At 47.7% G+C, this 23,573-nt stretch overlaps 1 long non-coding RNA gene across 2 annotated transcripts; it reads right to left on the reverse strand.

The window, feature by feature from the left end:
* Window positions 1-680: 680 nt before the first annotated feature.
* On the reverse strand, window positions 681-5,158 carry LOC123790881 (uncharacterized). 2 transcript variants are annotated; one of them, XR_006779246.2, is made up of 3 exons: window positions 4,988-5,158; window positions 1,535-1,628; window positions 681-1,367 (listed from the first exon to the last, which is right to left on the reverse strand). It is a non-coding gene; the product is annotated as an uncharacterized LOC123790881 (long non-coding RNA). The 2 variants fall into 2 exon arrangements; XR_006779245.2 differs by having other exon boundaries at window positions 681-1,628.
* Window positions 5,159-23,573: the final 18,415 nt, after the last annotated feature.

The following is a 23,573-nucleotide window of genomic DNA, read 5'->3' on the forward strand; positions in this document are numbered from 1 at the left end:
CCATTTATTTGTCTTTGTGTTTACTTGCTGTCAACTTTATCTTCTTAAACATTTATAGAATGTTTTACTTATGTTTCCATATTGGTAAATTATAAACTTTATTTTATTTTTCTTTGCCTTCTATTTTTCTTTCATGGATTCAGATAGTCTCATAGTGCCAAAATATTTGCTGCCCCCATCTATTGGGCCTGTCTATGCATGAGAATTATACTTCCTGCACTGTTGACATCAGATTTGGACACATCGCTTATTTTGGTCAGTGCAATGTGAGTGCAAATGGCATGTCCCACTTTTGAGCTGGAGTTTTGAGAGTCACTGTGTGATTCTATCATCTTGCTTTCGGGTCTGCTATGAACCTGATGATACACCAGATAGCACCTCTCCTACAGATTGACTCCTGGAGCGAAGACAGCATATAGCAAAACTGTAGTCAACATACAGATAATATATGACATAAGCAAAAGTTTGCCCTTTGTTGTTACAAGCCACGGAGATGTTTGGTGTTTGTGCTTAGATTTTTTTGCTCCTTGTGCTCTATCTCCTCTGAATTCATTTTTCTGTTTGTGTTGGTCTCTGTTTTCCACATTAAATGCTGTGCTCAAGTTTCTGGTGATGCTTGGTTGTGAGCTCATTTTTAAGAGTGAGGAAATAAAAAGCTTATTGGAATTCTGTGTGTAGAGTATAGGGTTGTTTTTTTTTTTTCAACTGGTCCCAGTAGAGTGTGTTCTCTGGGCTTTTTAGGGACTATCCAAATATCAGATTCCCCAGGGAGAAAGCCTCTAATCTCTTACAGTGGAAGGGAGATGATATAGTATCATGGTTGCCAGTATTTTTGGAACTGAGTGAGGGAGGAGGATATAGGAGGCCTCTCTGTTCAGTATGAAGAGTATCACGTTATTCTCCTATTCAGGTGATGCATTCTTGTCTTCAGCTGAGACTGGCATCTCCACATCCAGCCTCTCCAGGGTGTAAACCTCTGGTGTTTGCCAATATTGAAGAAGAAACTCAGAAATCTAATTTTTCTTATACATACTTTCAACCAGTCTACTTGCTTGCAGTCCAAATATGTCCCCGCTTTCGGACGTATCTGGTGAGCTTCAATTCCTGAACATTTCTGGGGTTTTATGGAGCAAGTTGACCTGTTTCTGGGTTTCCCCCACTGCCATCTTCGGTTTACCTTTTCTCTGCTCCTCTTCATCTGCTTGCCAGCTTCCAACATTTTATTGCAGTTGTCTCTTTTCAGTTCTATTCTTTTAGTGCTTTAACTTGATGTCTTTTCAAAATCCATTTACTGTCATTTTAGTGGGACTTGGGGAGGGAACAGTGCCAAACGTATTCATTCATTCTGCCATACTTAACTTTAAGTTCTGAATTACCAATGAAAAGAAGGTACAAAATAAAACAATAGTGAGATATAGTTCCTTCCCTGTCTTATTGGCAATATGCTTGATAAATCTTTGTAAGACCTGCCCTGGATCACATTAATAATAACTCCTGGCATACCAATGGATAAGATAGGAGGAAAATGGCGTACCTATGATGTGATGAGACAGCCGATCTGCCCTTCTCTTGCATTAGAGGAGAAGTGAGACTTCCATAGCAGATGACAGAGATGAAGGCAGTGGTGTCTGTAGAGAATCAAATTGTTGGTAAGAAAGGAGGTTAGAGATAGTTCTAAGATTAAGGGGAGTTTTTGCTACTGGAGTGGGGTTTTCAAAGGAATGAGAAGGCTGGTGAAGAATCTGAAGAACAATCAGCAGGAGGAGGACGAAGAGGTTGGGAAAGCATAATATCGAATGGGAATGAGGCTCCTAGGGGAGGCAGGAGGACTGTGCCAGGACAGCAGGGATAGGAGAGTGGAGAACAGAGAAGCAGGGTGAAAAACTGTTTCTTCTGGTTTTCCAGAACTGGAATGATGCACGCTTTGGACTCTGTCTATCCATAGTTCTTATTTCCCAGTCAGGACTCCGACTCTATCTATTCTTATAGACTTGCTTTCCTACTCCTAAGGTAGAAGTGATCCTGCCCAAGTGAGAAAGTGAGGCAACCACTTCTCTTTTGCCTGTGACCAATCAATGAGATAGTTAACATTCATAATCACATCCAGTCAGCCAGACTAAGAGGAGAAGGGACCACCTGAGCCTATGTGTATGTTCTGAGGCCTGGGACTGCTATGCAAGGGTGTGGCTGAGTAGGCAGGTTGGATGTGCCCACCCATCCCCACCCCTCTCCTCTTTCACCTTCTGGCTGAGTTCCTTGCCATCTCCTCTAGACTTCCACAATACTCTTTGTTCTTTCATTCATTCATTCATTCAGTGCCAAGTAAGCACCAAACTCTGTGGTAGGCACTGAAGGTACAGCAGTGAACCAAACAGACAAAAACCCCTGCTTTCTTGAAGTGGACAGTTTTAGCCTAGGCTGGAGGTGCAAGTGGAGCCCTGGGATCAGGTTGGGGCTGAGAGGGGCTAAGAAGGGTATTTCTACACTGAGACGTACTGTATGTCTTATTCTTACTAAAGAGGAAAGGTTGCTTCTTTTATTCTGGATTTGATGGGGAATCTGGACCTAGAACATCCAGCAGAAGGGAGCTATGGTGCCAGTTACTCCTCATAACCTCCATTGTCACATCACCTCTCACCTAGATTACTGTCATAGTTGCTCATAGCAATGTCCTCACTTGTTTCCCCATTTTCCTCCTTGACTCTTCCTCCTTCAGTCCATTTGCATGATAGCAGTGAAAGTGATCATGTTAAAATATTTATCACTACTCTGTTCAAAACCCTGCTCTGGTTCCATTTCACTCAGAGTAAAACCCAAAGTCTTACCATGGCTGGTGTCCTGCCTGCTTTAATGCTCATTTCCTTTCTGAATTCACCTACCACTTCTTTCCCTTTTGCTAACACTGCTTGGACTCTTTTCTATATGTCATCATACCAAATACCCTCCAGCCCCAGAGCTGTTACACTTGCTCTTCTCTATGCTCTTCCTCCAATTAGCCACATGGTTTGCTCCTTCAACTTCTTGAGGTGTTTAACTAAATGTCACTTTGTCAGGTTTCTCCCGACCATTCTATTTTAAATTGCACCTCACATTCACTCTTCCCACTGGTTGTCTTAATTTTTCTCTGTAGCACTATCACCACCCCATAGACTATAGTATCTATCTTGTTTATCATCTGCCTGCTTTCACTGAAACACAAATTCCATAAGAGCACGGGTTTTTGTCTATTTTGTTCACTGCTGCATCTTCATCACTTAGTCCAGATACCCAGTACGTGCTCGAGAAAGATTTGTCAGGTGAATGAGTGAATGAACCTGGAGGGTCACATAGGCCTTGGTGGATTATGTTGGTTTTGAGGCTTTGCTTCAGTAGCAGACGCCAGGATTGTCTGGTTCTACCAGGACTTTTTGTAACTCCCCCACCCTTCTTCTTAGCAGGGAGGACAGGGAGGATGTGAAACACTGGAACTGCTCCTAGAGGGGAGAGCACTCATGCCCAGGGAATCCCTCATCTGAAGTCCCAGAGGACTCCAGTGGATGACCACTTTCCAGCTAGAAGGTTCTGGATCTTTGAGATTATATTTTTCAAAATGGAAATAGTTTTATTGCTTCTTCTCTTCTAATTATGAAAGTAATAGATCTTCATAGTAAACAGATATCATGTGGTCCAAAAATACAACTGAGTTCCCCTCCCCAATGCTCACCTTCTAACACCTCCTCTCCCAAACCCTGCCTACCTGCGGTGGTAAACTGCTTTGATTCCCTTCATGACTGTATCAGGAATCTCTTTCCATATCAATACCTAAAGCGTGACATCATTGTTTTTAATGGCTGCTGTGTATGAATATGCCATAATTCATTTAAACAAGTCCTTGTTTTTCACTCTAATGAACAGTCTGGAAATGAACATCCTGGTGCATACATCTTTGCTCCCTTGACCCATTATTTCCTTAGGATGAATTCCCAGAAGTGGAATTGCTGGGTCACAAGGGCTCCCCATTGGAAGACTCCTGATACTATTGTCCAAATGTGGGAGGACTCCAATTCTAAAGGGATTGAAGCAACCCTCTGCCCTGTTTCCTACACACAGCTCCCTCACCTCTCCCACACTCCATCCTCTAAGGGAATCCACAGAGGACACTTGTGGATACTCATACAATAATTTTTATGGATGGGTTATTGTGTACCATGTGTTGTTCTAGACACTCACACATATTAACTCTTTTGATCTTCAAAACAAACTTGGGAGGTCTGTACTATTATTAGCTTTGCTTTCCAGATGAGGAAACTGGAGCTAAGAGAGGTGAAGTAACTTGCCCAAGGTCATGCAGCCGACAGGGAACAGGTGGGAGATTCAAAGCCAGTAGTCACAGACTAGAGCCTAGACTCATTACCCCTCACTTTGCTATACTGCCTCCAAGCCCACGCTTTGCAGTAGGATGGACCTGGGCTCAGATAAGGCTCTGCCACTTCTTAGCTGCATAATGTTCGAGAAATCACTTCGCCTCTCTATCCCCCAGCTCCATCGGTGAAAACCAAGTCTGATCAGTCCTACCTCACCTAGTCTGCAGAAGGCATCAGTGTGGTAACACATAGCAAAAGGCACAGCATAGGGTCAGCATCTCAAAAATGTGATTTGCTGGCCCTCCCCACTCCCTGACCTCCAACACCTCCTCTCTCCTAGACCCCATGACTGGAAATCCCGTGGGAAAGAAAAAGCAAGTTTGACACTTCCCCTGAGGTTTCCGAGCCTTGCGTTCCTGGCTCTTTCTCACGCCATCTCCCCCACAGGCCAGAGCCCAGGAAGTGTGGATTGCAGAAACTGCCCCCACACACAGCCAGATAACCCCATGGTGGCAGACAGCAGGGGCAGGCCAGCTTACACCCCCTTCTCAGCCTCCTGTGCAGGAGGTGGGACCAGGAGGACGGTTGGCTCCCCTCTCCCTGCTCCCACCTTCCCTGCTCCCTAGTCTATGGGCCCAGCTCACCTCAGATTCCGGGCCTCTGAAATCATTGCTCCAGCCCACCGGACTGGGCCTCAAGCCAGCTCCTCCGGCCCCAGGCTCACCGGCAGAATCTTCGCCTTTGCTCCCTGAAGACTAATCACTGTCCTGTCAGCTTGGCCCCCTTCCCCTGCATTATTGTACAGAAATAGCCCTGGGCCCAGCACCCCCCACTGCCCCCAGCAACCCTGGCCCAAGCTCCTTCCCTGCAGGACTCATCGCATTTCCTCCTCCCCCTCTGCTCTGCTCTGCTCCTCCGTGGCTGGGATTTGACCTCTACCCCCTGGAGCCAGGCACAAACAAGATCACCTCTACTGGGCAGAGGAGCGGCCTCCTGCACTCCTCCTGCACTCCTTCCAGCCCCTGGGCCTGGGACAGAAAGATTTGAGGGCGTGCCAGTGGTGGGCAGAAGCATTTCTGTCTCTGGCCATTGCACTCCGGAGTAGGAAACTCCCTGCTTCATTTTTCTCATGCTGTGGGGCCTCACCCACTCAACAGAGAGGAGAGGATAAGAATCAAGCTCTTCCTCTGCACAGCAGGGTCTCTGCAGGGGTGTGGACATAGTCAGTACTGGGGGACCTGCAGGGAGCTGGGGGTCTGCAGTGCCATAGGAAGTCTGAGGGAAGACACAGCAACTGGCAAGGTGAGGAGGTGGCAGCAGGACCCCAGGAGGGCTTGGGAGGCTGGACTCCAGCCCTTGAGGAGACTAGCAAAGGCAAGGCAGAGCCCTGTCCTCAGGGCTTCAGGGGCAGGTCACCAAAGCACTAGAAAGTGTATCTAGGGACCAGAGCAAGGGTAGGCAAGGTTGGGTCTGGGCCACAGTTTCGAGTCAGAGCTGAGAACCAAGACAAGAGATCAGGGCCAGACCTCGGATTTGCCCCCACTAGCCCCACCTCTCCCGGTCCAGCCAACCTGCAGTGCTGGTCATAGTAGGACAGTACTTAGCAAGAATCTGGGGACTCACAAAGCAGTTCTCAGTCAGGCCCAGTGGAAGCCCAACAAGGTGGGGCTGGGCCAGGTGTTGCTCCTGGGGAGCAGGGAAGAGGCACTTTCATAAGCAGCCTTGCTGGAGTAGTTTTGTTGCCCCATTCTACAGATGAGAAGACTGAGGCTTGGGGAGATGAAATAGCTTGCTCGTGGTTCCACATATGGATAGTGAGTGGCAGAGCTGGGCTTCCCAGAACTTGGCTCTGTTCCTCTGTCCACCAAAAAAGGAGTTTGGGAAGCACCTCAGCTAGGTCCCCTGAGGTAGTCCCCCACTAGGCCTTAGAGCAGGAAGTTAAGCAGATGGCCACAGAGCAAAACTACCTGGGTTCAAATCTGAGTGCTGTCACTTATTAGGTATCTTTGGGCAAGCTCCTAAATTTTCTATACCTCAGTTTCCTCATTTGAAAAATAGGTCTAGTAATAGTACCCAACCCCATAAGGCTTTTGTGAGGTATTTTGAAGAATGGGGCTTGGGGCCTTTGGGGAAGCCTCCCCATTCCCCAAACCCACCCTGAGTGTGGATGAGGAAATTCATTGTTTCCCCCAATTCTTCTAGTAATTTCTCAAATTCATCATTCCCTGCTAACAAGAAGGAGCCAGACCACAGTGGTTTGGAGCCAGGTCAGACCCTCATTGCAGCTTTGGGGGGCTTTTCCCAAGTCTGTAGCATGATCCTCCCTCCCTGGGACACCCTCCTCCACAGTCCCCCACTCTACCCTGGATCTTCAAGCTGAAACATTTCCCCTTCTGGATCCCCCGGCTCCAGTCCTTGCATCTCTAGATCCGGCAGATGGAGGGCCCCTTGCCCTGGCCTCCACAGCTTCAGTGTAACCAGCAAAGAGGGAAGAGAAAAACAAGGAGGAGGGAAGGCTGGGTGGGGTGAGGTGGGACGGGGTGGGGGAGAAGAGGACAGGACAGTCCCAGCAGGAGAGGCTTCCATCCTCTTCTGCTCCTCTCCACTAGAAGCAGCCAGGGGACTTTGGTTTTATGACTCCGGGCTCATAGTTAAATTACCCTTAACCAATATGGGCATGTGTGTACCAAACGGATTGGTTTGAATGCCAGTTCTGTTTCTTCCCAGCTATTTGCACCGGGCAGGGAACTCAACTTTTCTGAGCCTTAGTTTCTTCTCCCTGTCGAAAATAGGCATAGTAACAACACGCACCTCACTGGCTGGCTGCGGAGCTTTATATGAGAAAATACACACGAAGTGTCCAGCACAGTGTCTGTGCACAGAAAGACTTGATAAATGATAATCCTTGATGGTGGTGGTGGTGGTGGTATTTCTAGGCTTTCTGGAATCTGGAACTGCCAACACATTTTCTGACGCAAGTATGTGACATTAAGATGGTAACAGAGAGTATTAGGCAGTACCCCATGGGCTTTTTCTGTCCTGTACTAATAGATTACATGACACGTGACTCCTGAGCCCTCCACATGCCTTTGGCTTGAGGAGTGTAGGGTCCTGCCTCAGACATCAGACAAGGGACTTTGGCTCCTTCCTTTCCAGGGCCAAAGGGCCTATATCCCTCAGCTGGTGAAGCCTTGGCTTTTGCTCCAGCCATCCTTCCTCAAGCTTGTGAACCTTGGCTTGGCTCAGCATAACCCTGCACCCTGCACCCCTGCCTTGCAGAGAACAGGGAGCAGAGAAGGCTCGAGCCTCTGGAGGTGGTCAGGGCAAAGGGGAAAAAGTGCTTGGTCTGGAAAATGGGTTTGTTGGGAAAACTAGTCATGCCCTTAGTGCCAACCCAGTTCCCAGCCTTTGACCCTGACGTAGGCTGCAACTTCTCCCACCTGGGTCTTTCTACCCAGGAAGTCTTGTATGTCCTATAGGAGAGTAGAGAATGGCTGGTCAACTCACCCTAGCCTGGCACAGCTTAGGGGATGGCTAATCTATGTTTCTTGACTGACTTAGAATAAGGGAGTGGCTGGGGCACTGCTTCACAAAGGAGTCCCATAGGAGACTAGCTTTCAAGTCCTCCAGTTTCCCTCCATCCCTGAGAGAAAAAGAGTGTATGACTTTGAGGCAGAATTCAGGCTGCTCACCATAGTCCAAGGGCCCTCCACCTCTTTTGCCTTCATCTGACACTCTTTGGGACTCTCTGACCACATTTTGGACTATTTTCCAGCCTCTGTAGATTGGCTTCTCTCTGAGCCTTTCACATTTCAGGGTCAGACCTCCCCCTGAGCTTGTGTGTGTCCCTGGAATTGTCTGCACACTAGGACACCCTGTAGGATCTCTTGGCCCTACTGGACTGTGAGCTCCTGGAGGGTAGGGCCCTGGCCAATCTAGTTCTATATGCCCTGAACTTGATCCAAGGCCTGCCACACAGAGGGCTTCTTCTCACTCTCTTACATACATCTAGTCCTGCTAGCTTTACTTTCAAAGCATAGCCAGAGCCCCTCTACTGTCCCTCCTTCGGGTCACTGCAGGGGCCTCCTGCCCAGTCTCTTAGCTTTTGTCCTTGCCCCCTAGTCTATTTTAGGCTCAGGAGCCAAGAGGTTCAGTCAGATCATGTCCCTCTCTTGCCTGCAAATCCTGTGCTGGCTCCCATCTCACTTAGAGCAAAAGCTAAAGTTCTTAAAATTTCCCATCACTGTCTCCATTGCCCTGTTCAGCCAGACCCACTTCCTTGCTGCTCCTCAAACATCTCAGGGCCTGTGCATGGAACTTACCTCTATGTGAAATGTTCTTCCCTCAGCTGTGGTATCAGTCATTCCCTCACCTACTTTAGTCCTTTGCTAAAGTGTCACCTTCTCAGTGAGACCCCTGGCCACTATATTTAAAATTGCTCTCTTCCGTCACCTCCCCTTCCTCAAGCCCCTTTCCAACTTCACTTTTCTCCATTACCCTTCACACTATCTGTTTAGTCTACTTCTACTTATTTTTTGTCACCCCTAAGATGTCAGCTCCATGAGGACGGGGATTTGTGTCTGTTTGTTTGCAGCCATATCCCCAGGGCCTGACACAGTGTTTGGCACATAGTAGCCTCTCGAAGGCAACAGCCCAGGAGACTAGAGCCCAGTGGGGCAGGGAAGCCAGTGGAGGCTTTGGACTCAGGTCTTGGCACTCAGCTCCTAACCGCCTTTGCTTCTCCTGTCTCTGGCCAAACAAGGCCCTTTCATGAATCCTTTCTGAAGAGTTGCAGGGAAGAATGGCACTTTAGAGGGCTTTGGCCTCTAAGCAGAACCTCAGCCCACAGCTTCCTCCACTATCTGGGCCTACGCCCTATCATGGGAGAGGCGGGGTTTTCTATCCAAGGGTGTGCCTACACCTGACGTTCTTGACCTTCCCTAGTTTCTCCAGACAACAACAAAAGATTTTCAACTCCCCTTTGGAGTTGGTGCCACCACCCCCACCTTGATTATAGTTTAAAGGGCTGGGCAGGAATGCCTGGCTCCAGGGCCTCTGTTCACATGACTGGCAAGCACTATCTGGCCAAGCCAGGGACCCAAAATTACTGCCCAGCATTGGAATGAGGCCCCTGCACTCTCACCCCAGGCAGAAGAAAAGCAGTGCCAGACTGGACTCAGGGCTCATGAGCACCAAGAGAGGCACAGAGGAAGGAAAGGGAAGAGAAGAAGGCCAAAGAAAGAAAGAAGGAAGGAAGGGAGGGAAGTTGAGGGAGAAAATGTGGGGGGGGCATGCTAAGAGGAAGCAGAGGCAACTGTTTAGACCACCAGAGTTGACAACACCAGTAGTTTTCAGATTCTGTTCCTTGGAGGCTCTCAGATGGCTCCGGGGCCTCTGGGGCACAAGTGGGAGCCCCGTGGGTGGACCTATTGGGTTACAGTGCTGCTAGCCAGAAAAAGGCATTCATTACCAGATACAACATTGGGCTTTCACATAGGTTTTGCTTGCTGAAAAGTTTCTGCTGCAAAAATAGGACAGGAGGGAGGGAAGGAGGGGAGAAGAAAGAGGAAGGGAGGGAGGGAGGAAGGAAGGAAGGAAGGAAGGAAGGAAGGAAGGAAGGAAGGAAGGAAGGAAGGAAGGAAGGAAGCAACGGAAGAAAGAGAGGGACGGAGGAGGCAGAGAGAGGAAGAGAGGGGAGGAGAGAGAGAAATATTTGGAGTATGGGAACTACATTACTTTCTATCCTCTGTCCCCAAACAGGGAGATAATGAGGAGTTGGAGAAGGAGGCCTCTGCTCTCCTCCGTCCTGGCCCTGACCCTTCCTCAGGGACTGTGGGCTGCCAGAGGAAAAGGACAACAGCAAGAAGGTGCATTGCTTCTCTTGGGGAGGGTTCTTGGGAGGGTTTTTGGAGGAGGAAGTTTTCCCTCATTTTCTGATTAGCTCTGGGGGGTCTATGGAGGTGCTCCTACTATTCTACAAAAAAAAAAAAAAAGTATTTTCTGCCAAACTATGAAGATGCAAAAAATCTGAGGAACTTATCAATTGTTTTTTACTCTCATTGACTTACTGGGGTCCTAATTAAGAACTGCTTTTAAAAATGGAAAGAAGAAAAAAAAATACTGCTTCAGAGCTACAGCTGTGGCCCAGCACTCTTGGTGAACAGCTCAAAGAGGCAGCGCACCGGACCTGTGGGCTCCTCCACTGACTCTTCCTGGGGCCTGAATATGTGTGCCTGGGGAAGTGACTGGAAGAATAGAGCAGCCCTCTCTGAAGCTTTGGGGAAGGGGAGCTGGGCACTGGGCTTGGCACTATGTCAAATCCTGCAGAGGGTGGGGCATGTGTAGGTTTGGCTGGAGATGGGGCCAGGGGTGAGGAGGGCTGAAGTAGGAGCACCCTGGCTGAGTGGGGGCTGGCTGGAGTTGGCGGGGTTGAGGAATCCAGGCTGGCCTTTGAAGGGAGGTTCCCCGGTCTCATGGTTGCTGTTTGGCTGGTCGGCAGGCCTGGCCCCTCCAGCGTTGCCATAGCGCTCTGTGGGTCTTCCCAGCAGCCTGCCAGGCGGAATGTGGCCTGGATGGTTTCCCAAGGAATGTAATCAAGATGTAAATGGGGGGGGGCAGAAAGAGCTAGCTGGTCGATAGGGTTGTCACCTCCTCAGGCCTGTGTGGAGTCTGAGTGAGCTTAGACTGGCCTAACCAGGGAAATCTCCTGGTTGGGCTCTGCTCTGGGGCAGAGTGGTGGTGAGTGCCGGTTTCCCTCTCCGCAGGCTCTGAGAGATGGCACATGCCTCGTGGGGCAAGCCCTGGGGTACCTTGCCGGCCCTCTTGCCCACCCTCTTCCCTGCGCCCAGTAGGGTAGATCTCTCCCTGGATGTGGGAAGTGGGCTGGCAACATTTGGCAGAGATTTGCATGGGCTTCCGCACAGCTTGGCCCCATTGGTGGAGTTTAAAAGAAAGCTCCCAGGAGGACAGCTCTCACGAGTCCAGAGATGCTGGCAGGGGTTGCCCCCACCAGGACTGCCCACTTGGGTTCATCTGTCTGGGACCAAGCCCTAGACCAGAGTGCTGGCTTAGGCACCCTCAGGTAGCCCTTGGCCTGTTCTGTGAGTGGCTCTGCCTCAACCCCTGGCCTTCCTGCTCCCCTATGAGACGCTGCTTTTGGAAGAAGCTTTAAGGGCCACCTTGAGTCTGAGAGGTCAGTGACCAAGATATCTGCTTCCCCTTCACCCCCAGGCCCTAGGATTGGCAGGGTTCCAGGGTCAAAGTGGCAGTGATGCAGCAAGGATCTTCCGGGACAACCCCAAATCCTAACATGTGGTCCCAATAGCTCCACAAAAACATGAAAACGAGCCTCAAATGCCAAGAGTTTTGGAACTCAAATGTTGAAGGTCTTTCTGGCACCCCAGCATTCACTCCATGGACTCCCCACCTGAGTTATTCCTATGTCCCAGTCTCTGTCTTGGCCCTTACTAGGCTCTGTGGCCCTGGGCAAGTCAAGTCCTTTCCCTTCATTGACACCATTTTCCTCATCTTTCAACAGAGAAACTAAGTTAGAACCTGCTTGCCCTCGAAGCCACTTCTGGGTGTGACACTTTCTATTGGACATTACATAGGGCTTCCCGGCTATGGGACCTCCCACCCCTCCACCCTTCCCTTCCAGGAGCTCCTCGATTGAAGCCATCAACTCTGCAGCCATGTAGACCTTGAGTGAAGCCCTGCTCACTGCTCCCTGGATGTGTGACTGTGGGAAAGTCACTTATCTTCTCTGAGTGTCACTTCCTCAACCCTAAAATGAAGCTGCTGATGTTGAGAATGAAACGAAGCTGTGTGTGGAGTGCCTAAATCAGTGCCTGGTCTGGAGCACGGGCCCAGGAGAGGCATGTGGGAACAAGAGGTTGTAAGGTACTCAGAGGAGCCAGGAGCTGTTCCCCAGCACTGAGCACTCTGGACCCCCTGGAGATAGGAGCTGAAGGTACGCCCCCTCTCCCCCACTTCCTGAGGAGTGGGGCAGCCCTCTGCTAGGCCTGGAAAAGAGTTCCTTTCTGTAGTTAGTGTAAAGGCAGCAAGGCCTTCCCTGGGCAGCACTGTCTGCTTCCTCCTGCTGGCCAGAGTACGAGTGTCTGCCCCCAAGTGGCCTCAAGCCAGTGCCCACAGCCCTGCTTTACCAGGCCTGGGACCAAAAAGGAAACAACTGGCTCTGGGCCTCTGATTCCTGGCTCTCTCATTTCTCTCCGCATGTAGGCCGGCCCATGGTCTGGTGAGAGCATGCTCTGGAGTATTTGTTCGACCTCACCATATCATTTCCAGCATAGGCACGAGCAGAGAAGGGACCAGAGGAGAACAGGGTGCCACCCATTATCAGACACTTGACTCTTTTCTTCCCAAGACTCTCCCTCTCTCTTGCTCCCATTCCCCCTCCCTTCCTCTCCTTTCTTACCCCTTCTTCCTCCATCTATCTGTCTTTCTTCTGTGTGCTCTGCTTTCCTCTCTGCATGATCTATATCTTGGGTCTCTGTCTCGACTTCTGTCTGTCTGCGTTTTCTTCAGCCTCTGGTCTTTCTTGTCTGTACCTGGCTTTCCCTGAGAATGAACACGTGGGTGGTGGAGTCAAGACTGCTCCAGGGAGCAGTCCCAGTGCTAGACTCTGGGCCAGCAGTCTGAGAGAGCTTGAATTTTAGTGGCCCACAGACTCTAAAGGACAACATGAGAAAAACAAACACACACAGCTTTCTTTCGGGTATAGAGTCTATGCTCAAGGAATGTGAGTTCGAGTCCTACCTTCCTTCTGAAGCTCTCCTTTTCTGGTATTTTGGACCTTGAACCAGATTCAAGCTTGAAAAAGTCTGAGGACCCACCTTTAGTCAAAATTCTCAGCTCCGACCCAGGATGGGGAGAACAGGGGCCCTTGCTGTCTCTCCACCAAACTCCTGGCCTCCTTTTGCATGTGGCCATCACTGGCCACACGTCCCAAGCTTCTATTTCACCCATCCACCTCTCCTTCCTTAGAAGCCCTTGCCTTCCTCTGAGGGTCCAATACATGTGTTAGAAAGTTCATCAGGTCTATTAGGATTTAAAAGGCATCCACTATGTGCCAGGGCCTATGGGCAGAAATAGTCATGGCCCTACACTCATGGAGCTTCCTGGACAGTGAGGGAGACAGACACTGAACAAAAAGTTACAGCTGGATGTGCATTTTGCTAGAGCAAGCCCAGAGTGCCCTGGGATTGTAACTGAGAGACCTGCTATAGGCTGGGGTTCAGGGGTAGCCTCCCTCAAGAAGGTGCTGTTTAAGTCACGGATGGAAAAGTCAGCAAAGACCAGACCGAGAAGAGTTCTGGAATCAGTTCTGTGTGCTAATAGTGACAGTTTGGGGCCAAACCCCGTTTCAGTGTCTTATAGGTATCAGCTCATTTAATGTTCTCAACAACCCTAAGAGCAAGGTCTATTATTAACCCTCATTCTCAGATGAGGGCAATGAAGCTCAGAGAAAGAAAATGACTTGCCCAAGGTCATAGTACAAGATTGCAGTAGATGTAGAAGCAGGAGCTCGGGCAGTCTGACTACAGAGACAGATTCTGTGCCAAACACCTCCTGAAATAGGAGAGAACTGGAATCAAAGGAAAGCACTGAAGGGATTAGACAGGGGAGGGGGGTCTCATCAGCAATATGCTGGTAAAAGCACACCCTGGTAGTGTGGCCTGTAGGGTGGCAGGAGTGGAAATAGTGTACCCCGTGGGGAGGCCCCTGCAGTGGTCCAGATGAGACATGATTGCGCTTTGGGCTAGAGTGGTGGCGGCAGAATGGGGACTAGAAAGATGGATTTAGGAGTTATTTCTGAGGCAGAGTTGACAGGACTGATGGCGATATTTGCATAACATTTTTCAGGTTGCCTCACACTTCCACAGGCATGATTTAATTTGATCCACTCAAGGTTCCTGTCAAGTGGCTAAAGCAAGGGTCAATATTCTCCCTGCTCGACAAATAAGAGCAGCAAGGCCCAGAGAGGGGCAGCAATCTGTTTAAGGTCACAATTAAAATGTGTGTGTTCCAGAGAGCACGTGTGGGCACCTGCACCCGTGCAATTACGCATGAAAACACGCATGAACCACCCAGGTGCACAGGTGTGTGATTGCACATGTGCGTGCAGGTATGCGTGGGCACATGCGGACACAGTGCTTTGTGCAGCTGTGTGCATGCATCCTGTGTGTCTGCTGCCTTAGGTGGGGCTCCAGGGCCACAAATGGGCCCTTGGCAGGCTCTTGAGTAGCTGAGTGTGCAGGAAGGGCACAGCCAGCCATGACTGCTCATGAAGACATAGGACCACGGAGGAGGTCTGAGGGTTGCGAGGGGCCATGAGTTCTTAACTCCCAATGGAGGTGGTCGCAGCCCTCAGACCTGGGCCTGAATTTAGGAGTCTCTTGGGTTGGTGGGTCCAACATAATAATAATCCTTAAAGTTATTGAGGACTTAGCCTGTCACATGCATTATATCGATTCATTCTTACAACCCTAAAGGTAGCTACAATGATTTCCATTTATAGATGAGGAAATAGAGGCTCAGAAAGAGTGACTAATGTGCCCAAGGTTGGACAGCTGGTAACCTGTGGAGTCAGGCTTGGACACTCATTCTACCTGACGCTGAAGCTCGTATTCTTAATCCACTCTGCTACGCTACCACACACACACAAGCACGCACACAGACACAGGCACACAAGCACCCACATCTGTAGACGTGTGGAGCCACACAGGGAGCTGGCACTCCATGGTAACCCAGAAACAGACTCTGGAGCAGGGCACCATGTTCAGCTGCACGCTGAAAGCACAGGTCTGGAGCCCATAAGATTGGGCAGCTCTGCACACTTTCCCCCACTCAGGGCCTAGGCTCTGACCCTGCTGCTCCTGAGATTGGCTGTCTCAGAATGCTCAAGTTGTCAGCCTCTGAACTCCGTGCTCTGGGCTTCAGGCAGCCAGTGAGAATTTATGGCTTGAGAAAGTTCTTGCAAGTCCAATCCCTACATTCCCCCTCTCTAACTTGCATGGTTTATCAAGATACTGGTTTCCCCCTCCTCCTCCTCTTCTTGCTGTTGCTGCCTCCCTCTCCTGGCCCTTTGTCTCTGGCCAAGGCAAACCTCTCAGCTCCCCCTCTCCCTGCCTGCCGACCTTGACTACTTCTGTTGAACCCACTGCACAGCCTCGCATTACAGATAAAATTCCTTCTCCTTTCTTCTGCCTCGATCTGACCATGAAAGCTAAGGAAGGAGTGTGTGCATGGGACTGTTCTCTGTGTGCATGCACATGCTTGCGAGTCCAGCAGGGCTGGGCACAGCCATGTGAGGTAGGGGATGTGCATCTGGGGTCTGGCGGGGAGAAGGCATTGCAAATATGTGGAGGGTGTGCCCTTTCCTGTTTGTGGGGGCCAGCACTGGGCCTGGGCCACTGAACACAAGCAGTGATATTTGTAGCATAAATATGTGTATGCATGACGTGTGTGTATGTGCACGCACATTTCTCTTGTGGCTGCAGCTGTGAGTTGAGCCCTAATTGCAGAAAAAGCTGCAAGTTCTAGTCAGAGAAGCAGTCCATTAAAGTGGTCAAGAGCATGGACTTTGGGCTGGAATGCCACTTATTAGCCATGTGACCCTGAAACAATTACCTCATCTTTCTGTGCCTCAGTTCCCTCATCTGTAATATGAAGGTAGTAATAATAATATCTATGTCAGAGTGCTGTTGTGAGGAATGTAAGGATAAAAGTGCTTATGGAGCTGTGTGGCACATAGTAGGTGACCCACAGATGTTAGCTATTACTGTGTGGATGAGGAAGAGAAAATTCATATTGACTGGGCTCTTCCCACATGCCCAGCATGGGACTTAGCACTTTACGTTATTATCTCACTTAGTTTCACCACTTAGAAACATGTCTGGTCCATTGGAAATGTTCCATATATATTTGCTGAATGAATGAATGAAGTCTCCTAATATCCTACGGAGTGAGAATTTTAACAGATGAGGAAACTGAGACTAAGAAAGGTAAATTCCATATGGAGCCAGACTAATGAGTGTGGATTTTGGTCACAGGAATGTGTCTACAACTGCTTTGGGTAAACCCTGTGGAAGGAGGAGGGTCAAGAAGTGACTTTCCCTAACTACAGATATGAATACATATCTGTATTAATACATGTGTGTGTAGTAATACATGTGTGTGTGCACACATGGACACCTATGTGGTCCAGGCTCCACCAGAATTGGAGGAAGTTCTAGGAAAGATGAGAAAAGTTTGCATTGGCATGGCTGAAGAGAGCTTCTTCTAGGGGAGGGAGGCCAGTGCAGGTGCCCTAGTGCTCTGCCTGGAAGTCCAGAGGTAGGAGAGATGCTCAGATTCAATGTTCTCCTGAGACTTGGGCAAAGAAGGCCAGAACCTGCAATACAACCTCCAACTCCTAGAATTTCACAATTGTAAGGGCACTTTGAGTCTACCAAGACCATCCCCCATCAGGTTATTAATGAGGAAACTGAGGCACAGAGAAAGCAAGGGCATTAGACAGTACACAACAGGCAGATCTGGAACGGTAGTCTTGAATTGGAGCCAGCCAGGCCCAGAAATGTTTAAAAAAGCCAGCTGTTGGATCCTGGTTAGAGGGGTTGTCCAAGGGAGAGGGCAAGGGCTACACCCTGCCTGCACTGTCTTCAGACAGGCCTGATCCCCAGGCCTGGTCCAGAGATCAGAAGTGGACCCCAGTGGGGCTTTCCCTTACAGTCCAGGCCAGCTCTTGGAAGGAAAAAGGCCAAAGGTGGAGGCAAGAGGCTTTAGTAGCTGCCCAAATATATACCTAGGCTCGCTAGGGCCCTCAGGGGTATTCTCTGGGCCTGGCAGCCTGCACAGGGTTGTGGCTGCCCTGGCCCTTATTTGTTGACTCTCACTCCTGCCAAGGGGAAGCTGTTCTGGATGGAGACACAAGAAAGTGATTTGTCACTGGTTGCCCCTGGCTCCCACTCTGATATGTCAGCCAACAGGATAGCTTCCTGCTTAACACTTGCCCCACCTGCAAAGCTGCTGTAGTAACTTGTTCCCTAGAGTGCCAGAGCCAAGCTCTGGCTGCATTGCCACCTGCTGGAGTGTCAAATCTGGAGACCTCAGAGGGATACTGAGGCACAGACATGTGAAGTCACTGCCTCACCATTTCCATTTGATAAATCTTAAGCAGGTCATTGTTCATCTCGCAGTGCTCCTCTCATGCCCAACTGTGGTTAAATCCTGCTCTAGGGTACCCTTCAGAACCACTGTAGGCCTCACAGACAGTGGTGGTGGATGCAGTACTTGCACACTATAAAGTACCACGCCAGAAGCAGGCACTGACCCAGTGCCGGCACTGTCACTGTATCTGAACCAGTTGCTCAACCCGTATCCTCCCCCAGCCAAGGATCACTGTGATTGTTCCCTGCATACTTTGGCCCTGATCTTTTTGAGACTCTGCTCTCACCCACCTGCACCCAGAGGTCCCTGGGCCCAGAGCTACTTCATTTTGCTGTGGGATCATGTTCAATCAAGAATGTGTAGGGTCCCTGGCATCCTTGGCATAAGGTAACACAAAAGCCAGGGTATGACAAACCCTGCCAAACCGAAGCCTAGGGGATGAGCCAATAAGATCAAAGGATTAGTCATGCTTGCTGAGACCTACATGACTTACACATGCTGATCCCTCTACTGAAATCACTGTTCCTTTCTGCCCCTGTCTTCTCCTGGATGATGCTTCCTTACCTTTCAGTTCCCAGTTTAGATATCTCCTCCAGGAAGCTTCCTTGACCACGCATCTGGGTTGAGTCTTCTCCACTGAGCTCCCATAGCTCTCTGACTAAACTGTATTGTAATTGTTTACCTGTCTTCCCCACTGATTTGAAGTCCCTTGAGAGTGGGCACTATTTACCTCACAGCTGTATCCTGACGTCTAGTACAGGACCAAACACAAAGTAGATGGGTGAATTATTGTTGAATGAATGGATGGATGAATAGTACCCCTCTGAGAGCACTGGGCTTTCCTGAAAGAGTGGGGAATTTCTTTTTTTTTTTTTAAAGATTTTATTTATTTATTTGACAGAGATAGAGACAGCCAGCGAGAGAGGGAACACAAGCAGGGGGAGTGGGAGAGGAAGAAGCAGGCTCACAGCGGAGGAGCCTGACGTGGGGCTCGGTCCCAGAACGCCAGGATCACGCCCTGAGCCGAAGGCAGACGCTTAACCGCTATGCCACCCAGGCGCCCCAAGAGTGGGGAATTTCTGAGCTCAGAGCTTTTCTAGGCTCCCTCCGCAACTCTGATTTTTGGGTATCTGTTTGTCCCATAGACAACTGGCAGGAGGGCTAGGCTCTCCATCCGAGGTTTTCTCCCTTTGAGATCCACCCCTTGAACAAGTTAGCCTGGTGCCTTCTTCCACCCAGAGTCTGACTTCCATTCATGGCTACTCAGCCCATTTCCCATTAGACATATCTGAGCAGGCCTGAGGGCTGTTGCCCCTCCCCCACCATATTTTGCTGCTTGCCACCCTGACTCACTTCCCTGTGCCAGGACATCCCCCTCCCCAAGCCATCTTCCCAGGCCCCACTTCAGTCTCGGAGACTCATTCACAGACGTCCTTTGGGACAGCAGTTCTCTGGGGTGGTCCAGGGAATAGTGGTGGTCTGTGGGGCCTTTAAGTGGTCCATGGGCAAGTCCAAAAATCAAGGCATGCAAAAATGTGTGGTGGGGTGTTTGGATTTTTTTAAAGTATATTTTCTATGGCAGAGTCAAATCCGTATTTAAAAAACCAACAATGACTAGTTTGTCAGTACAGTCACAATAATGGTTATGTACCCAGTTAAAGGGCCATCAGGTCATTTGGGATTTGGGAATATGCCAGGATAGAATTGAGAGAGCCTCCAAAGAAGCCCCTGAAATCAGAACATAAAGCCTCCTAGAATATTGCTCCCATTTTGCAAGTGGAAGAACTGAGGCTACAGTGCAGGCAAAAGTCTGGTCCCAATGAGTCTAGTCAACCAAGGTGCTATAGTAGGTCAGGTCCCACAAAGCATTTGCCAAACATCCTCAAAGGAAGGACTGCAGTGACGTCAGTAATCCCAGGACTGAAGTAGACAGGGAATAAATATCTGTGCTCCCACCCCAGATTCAAGCCTCTAGGGATAGAGATGACACATGCTGTTGCCCTCTCATTGGCCTCAACTCCCAGCTCTCTCAACAGCCCTCAAAACTGTGGCCTTTTGGGGGATCCCCCACCCCCAGCTCCAGGCCAACCAGGCAGGCAGGCCCTCCCCCTACACACACACACACACACACACACACACACACACACACACAACCTGCATTCTTGAACAGCTGCCACCACTTCATTGGCCTCAGCCCCAAGAAGGAGTATGGAATGTGCTTCCCTGAGCCATTAGGGAGTGGGTAGTATGTGTGTGTGTTGGGGGGGGTGTCCTGCAGAGAAGGAGCTAAGAATAAAAAGACAGCCTGTAATGAAGAAGAAGGATAATCCTAAGGGCCAAAGTCTCTGAGGGTGAGAATCTATACACGGTAGCCCCAGGGACAAGGCCAGAAAGGATGCATTAGACCTGGACTTTGTTACCTGTTCCCTGTGCCCATACTCATAGGACAAAGGAGGCCAGGGACAAAGGTTCTGTGGGCACACCCCTAAAACTGTCCCCAACCAGAAATGGGGTAGGCAAGGAAGGGTAAAGGGAAAGGCTGGAAGCAACTTTAAAGGATGGGAGGGGGTTGATTTCTGCAGGTATTAAAATGAAATCACTGTCTCAGAATCTTCCTTTCTGAGAACTAGAGTCCAGATATTCTCAATCTCATTGTTAAGATACTCTGGGTGTTATAAGCAATTTGTCATTCACTAATTACAGTTAAAGAGTTTTATTGTGAATTATTTCCTGTTTTTTCCTCTTGCTTTTTGTAAAAGCCAAATTAGAGCAGATTTGTGGTTCTCCTTATGGTCTTTCTTAAATGGGAAGAAAAGATAACAAAGGAGGACTTCTGGTTCTGGATGAGAGGAAAAGACACGTTTTTCCTGATTCTTCCTGCTGCATACAGTTAAAAATTCTGGAAGTTATATATAAAACAAACATGAGAAGACTATGAAAGGTGGAGAGAAGAAGGCAGACCAATTAAGGAACTTCACACCCAAGGAACAATATGGTGGTGAGTTTCCTGGGTGCTGGAGAAGCCAGCAAACAGAAACACCAATGAGGACAGCCAAAAACAGACAAAAAAATTTAAAAGACACAGTTCCACCAAAAGCTTGTTCTCTTTTGACCAAAGGACCAGAAAAGGAGCAGTATAGCAAGACAGAAAACTTTTAGACAGTTGTCACTCTATTCCAATCTTACACTACAGAAAAAACTGTGTTTTCACCCCTACCCATGACAACAAAGGCTGAGTGAGGAGCCTAGACTTCCATCTTTACAAGGCTGTGACAAGATGACCCAATCCTTCCCCCTGTCCCCTGACTGGGATAGTATCAGAAAAGGCTGAGTGGGGAGCTCAGACTTTTATCCCTGCCTGATGGTGATGAGGTCTTCTCTACTCCCACTGTCAGCAGATATCTAGTGGGGAGCCTGAAATCCTATTACCTACTTAGCAGTAATAAGGCACTCCTCCCCACCCTGGGATATCAAAGGAGGCAGAGTGGGGAGCCTGGGTTCTCACCCCAACCTGGGAGTATCTTTCTTCTCCTGCTAATGCAGTGTTAGAGGAATCCTGCTAAAACAGAAGATTTAAATAAGATCCAGAGTCTCATAGGATAATTCACAAAATATCCAGGTTTCAATAAAAAATATCCTGTCATACCAAGAACCAGGAAAATCTCAACTTAAATGAGAAAAGAAAAGCAATGGACGCCCAAACTGAGTTGACACAGAAATTAAAAATTATCTGACAATTATTTTAAAGCAGTCATTATAAAAATCACTCAGAAAGGAATGACAAACATACTTGAAACAAATGACCAAAAAAGGTCTTAGGAAAGAAATAGAAGCTATAAAGAAGAACCAAATGGAAATTTTCTGAGTGGAAAAATACAATGACTGAAAGAGAAATCCAATGGATGGGCTTTAAAACAATAGAGGGGACAGGGGAAATACTCCAACTTGAAGGCAGAGCAATAAAAATTACTCAATCTGAACAACAGAGAGAAAATACACTGAAAAAAATGAGAGGCTCGGGAACCTATGGGTCTATAACGAAAGATCTAACATTCATGTCATTGGAATCCATGTCATGGAAGGAGAGGAGAATACAGATGAGGCTGAAAATCTACTTAAAGGAATAATGACACAAATCCCCCCAATTCAGCAAGAGACTTAAACTTACAGATTCAATAGGCTGAACAAATCCCAAATAGGATAAACCCAAAGAAATCCACACCAGGGCACACCTAGTCAAACTTCTAAAAACCAAAGACAAAGAAAAAAAACTCTTGAAAGCAGCAGGAGAGAACACATTATTTATGAAGGAAAAGAACTCAAATGACAGTAGATTTCACATTAGAAACCATGGAAGCCAGAAGGAAGTAGCATAGTGCTTTCAAGAGCTAAAAGAAAAAACCTGTCAACCCAGAGTTCTTTATCTAGCAAAAATAACCTGCAGGTGTGAAGGATAAAACAAAACATTTTCAGATGAAGGAAAACTAAGGAATTTGCTACTAACAGGCCTACACTAAAAGAATGGCTAAGGGAAATTCTTAAAATGTAAAAGAAAGGCTAAAAGAATAGATGTTGGACTATCAGGAAAGAAGAAAGAATGGCTGAAAGAGTAAAAATATTGGTAAATATAATTACCTTTCCTCTTGAATTTTCTAAGTTAGTTGAAACAAAAATTAGAACACTGTTTAATGTGGCTCTCCACGGAGGTAGAGGAAATAATTAAGAAAGTTATAAATGGGGGAGCGTAGAGGGACATAAAAGGAGGTAGAATTCCTACATTTCACTTGAAGCGGTAAAATGTTCACAACAGTAGATGGTGATAGGTTATGTATGTATAATAACATTGAACTGAATGAAAATGAAAATAGAACATATTAAAATCAGCATAATGCAGCTAAACAGTGATAAAAAGGAACTTAATGGCACTAAATGCTTACATTAGAAAAGAGAAAAAGTATAAAATCTGTAACCTAAACTTTCACTATAAGAAATTAGAAAAAGAAAAAAAAAGTAACCCAAAAGCAAACAGAAGTAGTGAAATAATAAAGTAAGCAGAAAGTAATAAAACTCAAAATAGAAAAACAAATGGGATAAAAAGCTGGTGCTTTGAAAAGATCGATAAAATTGACTAACCTCTAGCAAGACCGATGATAAAAAGAGAGAAGACACAAAACCACCCCATATCAGAAATGAAATATGGAATATCATTACAAACCTTGAACTCGTCAAGTGAATGAAAAGGGAATACTATGAACAACTTTAAACTCATAAGTGTGACAACTTAGATGAAATGGCCCAATCCTAGAAAAGCACAAACTACAACAATTCACACAATATAAATAGATAATTTGATTAGCCTCATAACTATCACATAAATTGAATTTGCGATTAAAAACTTCCCCCCAAAGAAATCTTCAGACCAAAATGGCTTCATGGGAGAATTCTACCAAACATTTAAGAAAAAATAAACAATAATTCTATACAATCTCTCCTTGAAAATAGGAAACCCACACCTACTCATTTAATAAGGCTGATATTACCTTGGTACCAAAATTGGACACAGATAGTAGGAAAAGAAAACTACAAATCAATATCCCTCGTGAATATAGAAACAAAGTCTTTTTTAAAAAAGATTTTATTCATCCATTTGCCAGAGAGTGAGAGAAAGAGAGAAAGAAAGAGAGAGAGTGTGTGAGCACAAGCCAGGGGAGCAGCAGGCAGAGGGAGAAGCAGGCTTCCCACTGAGCAAGGAGTCTGGTGCGGAACTTGATCCCAGGACCCTGGGATCATGACATGAGCCAAAGGCAGATGCTTAACTGATTGAGCCACCCAGGCATCCCTAGAAGCAAAATCTTTAGCAAATTGAATTCAGAAATATTTTAAAAGAATTACATAACTTGGCCAAGAAACATACAGATGGCCAACAGACAAATGAAAAGAGGCTTACCATCACTCATCATCAGAAAAATGCAAATCAAAATCATGATGAGGTATCACCTCATACAAGCCAAAATGGCTAGTATCAAAAAGACAAAAAAATAA

This window comes from Ursus americanus, chromosome X (assembly GCF_024610735.1).
Source record: "Ursus americanus isolate L20-20 chromosome X, mUrsAme1.1.p, whole genome shotgun sequence".
NCBI lineage: Eukaryota > Metazoa > Chordata > Mammalia > Carnivora > Ursidae > Ursus > Ursus americanus.